This window comes from Dermacentor andersoni, chromosome 6 (genome assembly GCF_023375885.2).
Source record: "Dermacentor andersoni chromosome 6, qqDerAnde1_hic_scaffold, whole genome shotgun sequence".
Lineage (NCBI taxonomy): Eukaryota > Metazoa > Arthropoda > Arachnida > Ixodida > Ixodidae > Dermacentor > Dermacentor andersoni.
The window spans coordinates 185,038,796-185,050,771 of NC_092819.1; the positions used below are offsets into that span (position 1 = coordinate 185,038,796).

General features: G+C 44.3%; 1 long non-coding RNA gene across 1 annotated transcript in view; it reads left to right on the forward strand.

Moving 5' to 3' along the window:
• The window catches only part of LOC140218868 (uncharacterized), a 140,826-nt gene extending 129,757 nt beyond the window's left edge, over positions 1-11,069 (forward strand). Inside the window, exons 2-3 of the long non-coding RNA XR_011895057.1 lie at positions 10,032-10,317; positions 10,386-11,069. This is a non-coding gene — a long non-coding RNA (uncharacterized lncRNA). The remainder of the gene's footprint in view (positions 1-10,031; positions 10,318-10,385) is intronic.
• The last annotated feature ends 907 nt before the right edge of the window (positions 11,070-11,976 follow it).

Sequence of the window (11,976 nt, forward strand, 5' to 3'; positions counted from 1 at the left end):
ACGCAGCGCCGACCATACACTGGCCCAGCCTGGGGCCGGTCTGCGAACCCATATCCGGAAAACTAAAAGCAGCAACCGATGGAGGTGCGGTTGCTGTTCGTCGAACTGACTAAGATCCTCCGCCGCCGACGAAGACGCCAAAGAAAATACCTCGACGACATAACGACACGCCACCGTCGCGACGAAGTCTGGAAGCAAAGAATACGACGACGAAAGACGACCTGATGACGCCACGTATCAGCCACAGGCCAACGCGACGCAGCCGTGATCCAACGCCAAGACCTAACTGTAACGCAAGACAAAGAATCACCGACATCGACGTGCTTCTCGACGGCCACGCAGTCACCGCCTTAGTAGGCACAGGAGCCGATTACTCTGTCATGAATAGACCCATCGCCGGCCAGTTGAAGAATTGAATTGAATTGAGTTTATTCCGCAAGAAGAAAATGTTACAAGGAGGACAGGTAAAAGCTGTAAAAACAGCTTGAGGAGCCCTGACCCCCTATCACACGGGGAAGCATAAAAGCGTGCGGCTAATAGAGTACAACCTACTAAAAACACTTACAGGAGTTATAAAACGTCACTGTAAAGGGGATTATACAGTAGTCAAATAGAAAATCATCGTATCACATCATTATACAAACATTAAACGCAGTTGTTTTGGTGATGCACTAGATATGTCAATCTTATTTTCTTTTATTATGTGGTTTAGAAGTGTAGGCAATTGAAATTTTAACATTTGATTTCCGTAATTGGTCCTACATTTGACGACGTACCACACTTCAGGATGGCGCACATTATAAGCAAGGAAATTTTTCTCTAGCCTTGCTAGGTTTGTCATGGCATCATTATTTTTCAGCAAACCGAGTTTATATAAACGGCATAGCTTGTAATCATACATTGATGGAACCTGAATAATGTGGTGCTTCTTAAACAATTCTGCACTGTGGTAGCGATATGGGACGTTACAGGTTAGTCGTAGAGCATTTTTTTGCAAGACAGAAAGTTTGCTAATGTTTGAAGCTGTTGTTGTTGACCATACAAGAAATGCGTAATTCAATAGAGAAGAAAATAAAGAGTTATATATGAGTATGTTAACAGAGGTAGGAAAATAGTAACAGTGACGGCGCATAGTGCCGGTTGTCCTAGATAGTTTATTAATAATGTAGTTCACATGATCATCCCATGTCATGTTTTGTGAAAAATACACGCCCAGTGATTTGAAGCTTTTTACCACTTCAATTTTAGAGTTATTTAACGAAATGGTGGGTAACTGGACATATGTGTGGCGAGGGTGAAATAGAACAGCCTTCGTTTTATTAATGTTTAGTTTTAGGGAGTTCACTTGACCCCACGCATTAATTTCAGACAGTGCGCTATTCACTCGACTGCCCAAATCGGCACACGATTTGCCTGAAAAGAATAAACTCGTATCGTCAGCATAGATTATATAATGGGCTGTTTCATCAATGTGGACAATCTCATTAATATAAAGTATGAACAGAAATGGTCCCAGGATGCTTCCCTGAGGGACACCTGTTTTAATAGGTTTTATTGAGGAATGTTTTCCTTCAGCGACTACAAATTGAGTACGGTATAGTAAGTACGACTTGATTAATTTGTGCGCGATACCTCTTATGCCATAGTGGTCTAGTTTTTGAAGCAGAATACAATGATTAATGAGGTCGAAGGCTTTTGAAAATTCTAAAAAAAGCCCAAGTACCATATTTCTGTACTCGAAATTTCCGAGAATGAATTCCTTTTGGGCCAGTAGTGCGAGCTCTGTAGACTTGTTTCTCCGAAAACCATACTGTGCAGAACTGATCAAGTTGAAGCGGTCAGTGAAAGAGGTCAGGCGTTTCAGAATTATTTTCTCCAATCCTTTGGAAAATACAGGCAGAACTGATATAGGTCGGAAGTTGGACATGTCATTTCTATTACCCTTTTTATATACAACTGTTACTTTTGCTGTCTGCATGTTTCGAGGAAAAGATCCCGTAGATAAACATATATTAAAGATGTAGGTAAGGCAGGGTGCTAGTATGTCAATTACATATTTTACTGGTTTCATTTGGATATTGTCCGCATCAGTGGCTTTGCTATTGATTAGAGTTAGAAATGTAGCTACAAGCTCACCATCTGAAACTGGCTCTAAAAATATGGTTTGGTTTGTTCGATCATTCATATATCTTAGGTCAGCGCTGCTGGTGGTAGCGTCACCAACTGATAGAAAGAAGTCGTTAAATGAATTAGCTAGCTCAGGGCCTTGAATTTCTATTCCATCTTGTACAATTTTAATTACTGCCTCAGATGCACTACTAATTACAGTGTTAAGTGCCTTCCAAACATTTTCTGTGCGTCCTTGTCTCGAGTTGAAAAGGTTAGAATAATAGCGCTTTTTTGCATCACGAAGGTGTTTAGTGACGAAATTTCTGTATTTCTTGAAAATTTTGAGGGATTCAGGAGATTTACGCACTATAAATGCCTTAAACAAATGGTCCCGCTTTCTTATAAGCTTGAGGCATTCTTTATTTACCCAAGGTTTTCGACTTTTCTTGCGTGTTTTAAAAGTCCTGACGGGAAAACATGCAAAGTATATTTCAGAGAACTTGAGAAACAAATCGTATGCCAAGTTGGGGTCACTCGTTGCGAATACTTCGTTCCAGTTTGTTCTGCCTAACCGGTCTCTAAAATCGGATAGTGTTTCAGGAGTAATTAGTCTGTATGAAAATTCAGAATGCAGTCGTTTAGGTGCGTTAGTGAATTGACTGACAAACATAAATATAGGCAAGTGGTCGCTAATATTATGCATTAAAGTGCCAGCCTTAACAAATGAAGGATCGAAATTGATTATAAACAGATCCAAAAGTGTTGTTGATTGTGTAGTGATTCGCGTGGGGGATGTTATATAGTTTTGACAAGAATGGGAGCTTAACAGCGATTCGAGTTCTAATTTAGCACTGCTATCAGCTAACATGTTGATGTTGAAGTCACCACCCAGAATTAATGCGTATTTTCTTTCACTGATGAATTCTAACAGAGAGTTCAAGAAGGAGAAAAACAGACGGATATTATTGACCCGCTGATCAGATTTTGACGACCGCCGATCGTGTTCGCCGCTACCGTTCTTCTTTGAGTGTAGCCTGTTTTTGAGGGCACAAGTTCGCCCAATAAAACGCTCGTTTCCTTATTTACAGTTTTGCTGCCTTCTTAACCGTCACTACCACGTGACAATATATTTCCTGTAGGAAATCAATTACCTCATGACCGATACCTTCATCTTTTTAATATGTTCCACAGGAGTTCCCTGTTCACGCTGTTGTATGCACCGCTTATTTATTTATTTATTTATTTATTTATTTATTTATTTATTTATTTATTTATTTATACTGTCAGCCTATGACGCGCTATTATAGGAGTTGATATAACACACATAAACAGAGAAGTGCATTAGTGCGATTGAACAGTGCACTAAAAAGAAGAAAAAAGAAAATGAAGTAGCACTGCTGATATGGAACACATTCACAATATAATTACAGAGCATATTTTGACTTATTATATCACAATATTAGTACAGAACATCAGGGTGCATCAGGGTACATAAGGCAATGTATTGCTTCCAAGAATGCATTAACTGATTTTATTTGGACAATTGAATCAGGCAAAGAGTTCCATTGCTGAATTGCCCTGGAAAAAAACTATACCTGAAGCAGTCATTGTGCACTGTGGAAGGAAGTATATACATACTGTGTCTTGATTTGGAAGTACTTGTCGTATCGTATTTTGACATGGTTATAAATTACTAAGAACAGGAATTTAAGCCTTTCATACTCCGTGCGTTTTTGCAGAGGTGGAAGCTCTGCAAGTTTACATAATTCAGTCGGAGAGTGAAAATGGCGGTATTTCTTAAATATAAACCTAGAAGTAAGGCACTGGACCTTCTCTAGTTTTAGACAGCTACATTGGGTGTAGGGATCCCATACTATTTTTGCGTATGGTCTTAGCAAGTTTTTGAAAGCTAAAATTCTATACGTCTAAAACCACTATGGGTCCGTTTGCCACTTGGTGCACACAACTATTTCACAGAGTTCTTTACTGAGAGTCCCCAGTTCTCTCTCGCCACTAACACAAGCGCATGACGCCTGGGAAAATACGAGAAAGAAGCTTTTAAACTGAAAACAGTGCGACAAGAAGAGAACTGACAGAAACTAGACAACACAAGCGTCGACTAACAACGTTGTCTGTATTCTAGAAGCGTACGGTGAGGGGCTAGTTGGTATAGCATTACGAAATCCAAGAAAAAACTGCGCAAAAAAAGGGACAAGACACAGAAAGAACCACACGACACGGGCGCAGACTAACAACTGGTTTAATGCACCATCGCCTCTTTCCCACCAACAACAGAACGCATGCGCACCGGCCACAAAGACAAAAGCAGCTGTCAGGTGGTCAAGCCTAGAAACGCCAACTCCTTGCGGTACAAATGTATGGAAGCTTCGCTAACACATTTATCAGGCCCTAATCTCGCGATTTCAAAGGCTTTGATTATTTCGCGCTCTTTCTTATCCCTTGCGCGTCCGACAATCTTAGTCCTGCCGAAAAGTGGGGTACAAGCATTCCCGTCATGCCTGCAGGTCTTGCAATGCTTCGGAAGATGCTGTCCTCTAGAATCATCTAGGGAATTAGCGTGTTCTAACAATCTAATATTAATGCAGCGCCCTGTTTGCCCAACATACACGTTGCCACAACTCAGCGGAATCTCATAAATGACATTCGCTCTACAGGGCACAAACTTGTTCCTGTGGTTAGTGCAGCACTCAATTTTCTTTTTTCTATCAGGTCTAACTAAATTGCACAGACTAGACAGCTTATAAGGTGCCGAAAAGAGAACCTGAATGCCGAATTTACCCGCGACTCTCTTCAGGCCATGCGAGACCCTGTGGACATAGGGCATAACTTCATACTTCCTCCTCTCCTGTGTGTCCACCCCACGAGGCTTTGAACTTAATCGGAAGGACTTCAACAGGGACTCGGCAACAGCCCGAAGAAGGGCCAGCGGAAAACCGGCCGACCGAAGGCGCTCAGCTTGGGCATCAAAACTGGACTGAACCTTATGAGGGCAGGACTTCACCAACGAAGCCCTGAGGCACGTTGACGCAATCCCCCTCTTGACCAGCTTCGAATGGCTCGAGTTGAAGGGTAGAGGTGCTTTTTTCGACCTAGGCATGTAAGCCCAGCAGAGGTGGGCAGGGTCATTAAAAAATAATTTTAAGTCTAAGAATTGCAGGCAAGAATTTTCAGGAAGTTCAACAGTAAAATTAAAGCTGGCAAAAGCAGACTTGAAGGATGCTAAAACCTCCGATGCCACCTGTGTCAAGTCGTCGTTGTGGTCTAAATTTAAAAGAATCAAAAAATCATCAACGTACCGGAACACACGAATGATGCGGTCGTCAGAAAGTACCCGCGATAGCGAGCGGTCAAGATCGGCTAAAAGAATCTCAGACAAAACAGGGGCTACGCACGACCCAATACAAATGCCGCGTTTTTGCACGTAAAATTTATCCTGAAAACTCACAATGGTTGACGAAAGATATGCCTTAAGCAACTCTAGAAAACCTTCCACAGAAATACCACACGCGTTCTGGAAAGACACAGCGCCAGATCGTTCAATACAGTTCCGGACTGCGCAGATCTTGTCCCTTTTTTTGCGCAGTTTTTTCTTGGATTTCGTATTGTCTGTATTGCAAGAATATAAAGTGAGCGCAGCCTCCTCCCCTCCCCCCCCCCATATGCGCTCACCCCCCGTCAATTATACAGGCACTAAAGACACTGCAGGCGAATTTCCGCCGTAGGCGTCGCCATGAGGATAAAGTTCAAGTGCGATATCGCGGCTGCGCACCGTACGTCTAGATGCGAGGGAAAACATGCGAGGATGAGCCGAGGAGGATGGTGGCTTTGTGCATCAGCGTCTTCTCGCGCGCTTTGGGGGGATTGTGCGCGCAAGGAAGCGGGTAGAATAGTTCTGCACCGGCTGAGACTATGCATGGCGCGCATCCTATCTTGCAGGTAATGTGCAATGAGTTCATCATCACCTTCATCATCATCAGCCTGGTTACGCCCACTGAAGGGCAAAGGCCTCTCCCATACTTCTCCAACAACCCCGGTCACGTACTAATTGTGGCCATGTCGTCCATGCAAACTTCTTAATCTAATCCGCCCACCTAACTTTCTGCCGCCCCCTGCTACGCTTCCCTTCCCTTGGAATCCAGTCCGTAACCCTTAATGACCATCGGTTATCGTCCCACCTAATTACATGTCTTGCCCATGCCCATTTCTCTTTCTTGATTTCAACTAAGATATGATTAACTCGCGTTTGTTCCCTCACCCAATCTGCTCTTTTCTTATCCCTTAACGTTACACCTATCATTCTGCTCTCCATAGCTCGTTGCGCCGTCCTCAATTTAAGTAAAACGCTCTTCGTAAGCCGCCAGGTTTCTGCCCCGTACGTGAGCACTGGCAAGACACAGTTGTTATACACTTTTCTCTTAAGGGATAATGGCAACCTGCTGTTCATGATCTGAGAATGCCTGCCAACCGCACCCCAGCCCATTCTTATTCTTCTGATTATTTCAGTCTCACGATCCGGATCCGCAGTCACTACCTGTCCTAAGTAGATATATTTCCTTACCACTTCCAGTGCCTCGCTACCTATCGTAAACTGCTGTTCTCTTCCGAGACTGTTAAACGTAACTTTAGTTATCTGCAGATTAATTTTTAGACCCACTCTTCTGCTTTGCCTCTCCAGGTCAGTGAGCATGCATTGCAATTGGTCCCCTGAGTTACTAAGCAAGGCAATATCATCAGCGAATCGCAAGTTACTAAAGTATTCTACATTAACTTTTATCCCCAATTCTTCCCAATCCAGGTCTCCGAATACCTCCTGTAAACACGCTGTGAATAGCATTGGAGAGATCGTATCTCCCTGCCTGACGCCTTTCTTTATTGGTATTTTGTTTCTTTCTTTATGGAGGACTACGGTGGCTGTGGAGCCGCTATAGATATTTTTCAGCATTTTTACATACGGCTCGTCTACACCCTGATTCCGCAATGCCTCCATGACTGCCGAGGTGTCGAAAGAATCAAACGCTTTCTCGTAATCAATGAAAGCTGTATATAAGGGTTGGTTATATTCCGCACATTTCTCTATCACCTGATTGATAGCGTAAGCATGGTCTATTGTTGAGTAGCTTTTAGGGAATCCTGCCTGGTCTTTTGCTTGGCAGAAGTCTAAAGTGTTCCTGATTCTATTAGCAATTGCCTTAGTAAATATTTTGTAGGCAACGGACAGTAAGCTGATCGGTCTATAATTTTTCAAGTCCTCTGTGTACCCTTTCTTATGGAATAGGATTATGTTAGCGCTTTTCCAAGATTCCGGTACGCTCGAGGTCATGAGGCATTGCGTATACAAGGTGGCCAGTTTCTCTAGAACAATCTGCCCACCATCCTTCAACAAATCTGCTGTTACCTGATCCTCCCCAGCTGCCTTCCCGCTTTGCATAGCTCCCAAGGCTTTCTTTACTTCTTCCGGCGTTACCTGTGGGATTTCGAATTCTTCGAGACTATTCTCTCTTCCATTATCGTCGTGGGTGCCACTGGTACTGTATAAATCTCTACAGAACTCCTCAGCCACTTGAACTATCTCATCCATATTAGTAATGATATTGCCGGCTTTGTCTCTTAACGCATACATCTGTCCATACATCTGTAATGAGTTCGAAGACTAGCAAACCCGATAGTTGATAGCTTCATGAGCGCTATGCTCTCGCGCACCTATTTCGCGTTGAAGCGAGAGGCAGCACGAAGAGGAATTTGATCGCCGCTGCTGTCGCTCTTCAACCCGCCAGCGTTCTGATAACGAGTGTCCGCAGTCATCAAGCGAGATGTGTTCATGTATGCCCGTGCGAGTGTGACAACGTGTTTGTTAAAGGATCAACACTAAGTCGACGTGGACTGTTTAAATACCATTCCAGAAACCTCGCAACGCTTGTTTCGTGCCAAGAAAACACTTAGCTTACGAGAAAATTGCATCTTAAGGGTCCGAACACCTTTCTCGAATTTCAACTCTCGCGCCACCCAACCGGGGGAGTGGTGGCGTTGCATACGCCATTACCGTAAAATCCTTCAATAATTGCAAAGTAGAGAAAGGCTTTGATCCTGCCGACGACGCTAGCGATAGGCAGATCGGTGACATGTGACCTTGCTCCGCCCCTTTGCCACCACGAAAGTTCCTGCGCGCCGGGCGAAGTGCGCGCGTTTCGCCTGTTGTGCTATGCGCATTGCTGCGATAATTTCGTTCCGGGAGGGCCGAAACGCCTTGTCGCTGTGTGGTTCGGTGCCGAAACAGGACGATGGCACGAAGCTATTTTGCATCCCGCGCGGCAACCAGAACCTAACCAGAAGAAAAGTATGGTTGCAGAGAATTGGACGGAAAGACTGAACCATCAGTAACTGCACGACTATGCGAGGAAAGTAACGTAGAGCGATACGAAGGTGCGAGAGAAAGTATACACGCGTGTGTGCAGAGCTGCGATAGTATTTCATTCGCGCGCATGAATGTTGACGGCCGAGGTTTGTGGAGATTATTGATTTCAGTGCATTATGAGCCCGTTGACTTAGCAAGTGCACCTGGCGTGCTAGTAAACAGCGGGGCAGGAGCGCATTAACTCGCTGACAAATATCCACATTGCGTTACGTGCGATAAAAAATGAAAAATTTCATCAGCGAATTCTACTTTTACACTTTCCTGTGTTTGTGCGCGCGTTGTTAACTGCGCTTTACAATATGACCAATAAGTCACTTCCAACTCTGCATATCCTAACCGTATTTTGTGCAGTGCATATGTGAATAAATATATTCCTAAGTGCCCGCATTATTCTGCTTTTAAAAACAAATACTGCATAGCCACTGCTACTGGTCATCCAATAATAAAGTATAATACGATATATCAATGTACATTACATATACAAGCGAGCTCGTTCCTTCCAAGTTTCCCGTACACTCGAAGATGTTTCAGTAATTGGCGATGCCATTTTACTGATGAAAAACACGCAACTGCAAATTAACTTAAGAAACACACCAGAAGCGATACACGGATCGCCAGCAAAACACAGTGCAGTAATAGCTAGGCCAATCCGCGTGCGTTTTGTATAAGGGCCCTCCAATTCTTACGGGGCTTTAGCGGTGCACGGAGGCGAAAATGCATAAACACAACAAAGCGCGTCATGATTCAAGTTTACGTGGCGACGTCTCACGGTTCACGAGAACAGTTACCGCGCTCACACACGCGCACTCACTACGCTCGATGTTGGTGTGCCGCGAGATTAGATCACGCTGGCAGCCCGAACACGATCGAGGAGACTCGCTGACACGATCCATACCACCGCTTCAGAATGTCACGACAGTTGCATTGGCTCGTAGCGCTGAGCCACAAAACACAACAGTCGTCGTGTAATCGCTACACGACAGACACACTCAGCGGCAAGAAGGCTGTTGGCGCACTCGTTTCCAAACACACACAGGATGTTGTTTAGTTGCCGGGAAGGTCGCACGTTTCGGTGATGTTATGTCGAAATATGCGAGTGATGGGATGGCAAACAATGGGTCAGGAAATGCATTGTTTTTCTGCAAAACAAAAGCTGATGATTGTCATTACATACGTCACTTTAGCTTCATGAGACTGCTGCTTGATAAATTCAGAAACAAACCAAAAAACAAGACATGCAAAAATAAAAAACAATTTAATGATGCTCTCTCCACACTGGGATAAATAAAAAGAAACGGATCACATCTAATGTGGACATATCAGACGCCTTGTGAAACACTAAAGGAAAAATTCAGTTTCGAGCTATGGCACTTGCCACATAGATGTGGGGGGCATTGCGCTAATAGTGATAGTTACCACTGCATTTAGAAATTGAAAGCATTCATGCAGACAAGGGTGATTTTTTTTATATTTATGCATACCACTTCAGATGCCTCCACCAAGTGTTACAATGCTGCATGGAGTCATACTAAGGATCTCACAGCAACACCTACAGGTAAAAAGCAAAAGCAGTCAAAGTGCTGGTGTATTCTGGACACTATGTTTGAAAACTTTTAGGCAAAAAGAGTGCAAGAAGCAGACATAAGAACTGCATTTATTTCCATGATTACCCATTTGAATGACCTTTTCTTTTTGCTTAGACAATGTCTACGCCTAGCCACAGCAGCTCCCTCATGCAGACCCCACAAGCCAAGAGGCCATGGAGGCAAATGCAGGTAAGAGGCAGGAAGCAATAGCACCGCTTTTGACATTCATATAATTTCTTTCTTTTTCTTACATTCAGGCAGCCAGCACACCTCGAACAGCCACCTTGACTGCGGGTGTGTCACCCTAGTCGCCAAGGAAGCATTTGAGGGAAAGCGACAGGCAATAGGAACAGCCACTTCTCTATGTAAACCATACTCTTTCTCTCGGATGACTCATACGCCTCGCCACGCCAGCTCACCTGTGCAGACTCCACCAACAAAGATGCCGCGGAGGCACGTGCAGGTCAGAGGCAAGAAGCAGTGGCACTGGTGTTGACATTCACCCAATTTCTTTTTCTTACACTGAGGCAGCCAGCACACCTCGAACAGCCACCTTGACTGCGGGTGTGTCATCAGATTCCTGTTGTACATATGCTCATGATAAGCTTCAGTAAACTTGAACTTGATAGTAAACTTCAAGGCAAATGGGACATTGATGCATTGCTTTTTCGAACGTGTTTAGTGTACACGTACAATATGTTATACTTTGCAGTGCTACAGAGCGTATTTTGAAGCTTCCCTCTATAGTTTGCGCCTTTAATTACGTATGCGTTGTGTGGCCCTCAATGCACTTAATGTAGTAGCAGCTGCTTTGTCTCTGTATTGCACATTGGATTAAGCTTGTGAAATCCAAATGTGCAAAAGGCCTATACTTCTCTCACATATACAAAATAAGGTTCTATGTAGTTCTCATTGTTACAATAAAAAATAAAAGTAAGCAATCCGATCATGAACTGTGTTTATTACAGTAATTCCTATGACAGTTATTGACAAGCTGACAACTTGAACTGGTCACTCCGTCATGGGAAGGAATTGTATGTATACATATAGGAAAAAAAGGGGGTATGTGTGTGTTTGTAGGGGGGGGGGGTATAGGATTAGGGCGGTACGAAAAAGCGTACCTACACCGACCCATTCCTTTAAGGTACCGTAACAAAGCGTATTATGCATAAAGTTCATGCATAACTCTGATATTACTTCACACACCAGGCGACGCGAGCTACATTTGGCATGACTCGCATTCGCGACTGCACCGGATGCCCTCCATATTATTCTGGTTAATCTTGCTCACTGCACCGAGGCAAAATAAAGATCATGGGCGCAGGTACCTTTAAAGTATCTCGACCTTGTGAGGCACCGCTGCGCGTGCTAGGAGAGCTGTCAGTGCGAACACTCCCTGGCGCACACCTGCCTCGGCGGCCCCAACCTACGTACCGTTCTGCTTCGAGCTTCGATCCCCCCACTGTCCCTTGGGCGCCCGGGAGTTCCTGCGCCGCCTGCTTTATTATAATCTCAGGTGCTCTCCTGAGACTTCCGTTTGTCGGTTACATGTGCCCTACAGCTGGATCCCTACTTGTAATAAAAAAAAACGATCTATCGTCGCCACGATAGATCGCGACAGCAGCTTTCGCAACATACCGCGCCCATGCGAAGATAATTACGGAACGCCAACGAGGAATCTGACTACAGCTTCGAGCTCCTAACTCGTAACCTCGTCGAGTGACACTCTTGCAACAGGTGTGACCGCTGAAAACCGCATACCGCCGGAAACTTCAACAGGATCATCCTTCGCTTGCATAACTGCCACCTGCACGGCTAACATGAACCACACCCACACCATCCCGCAAC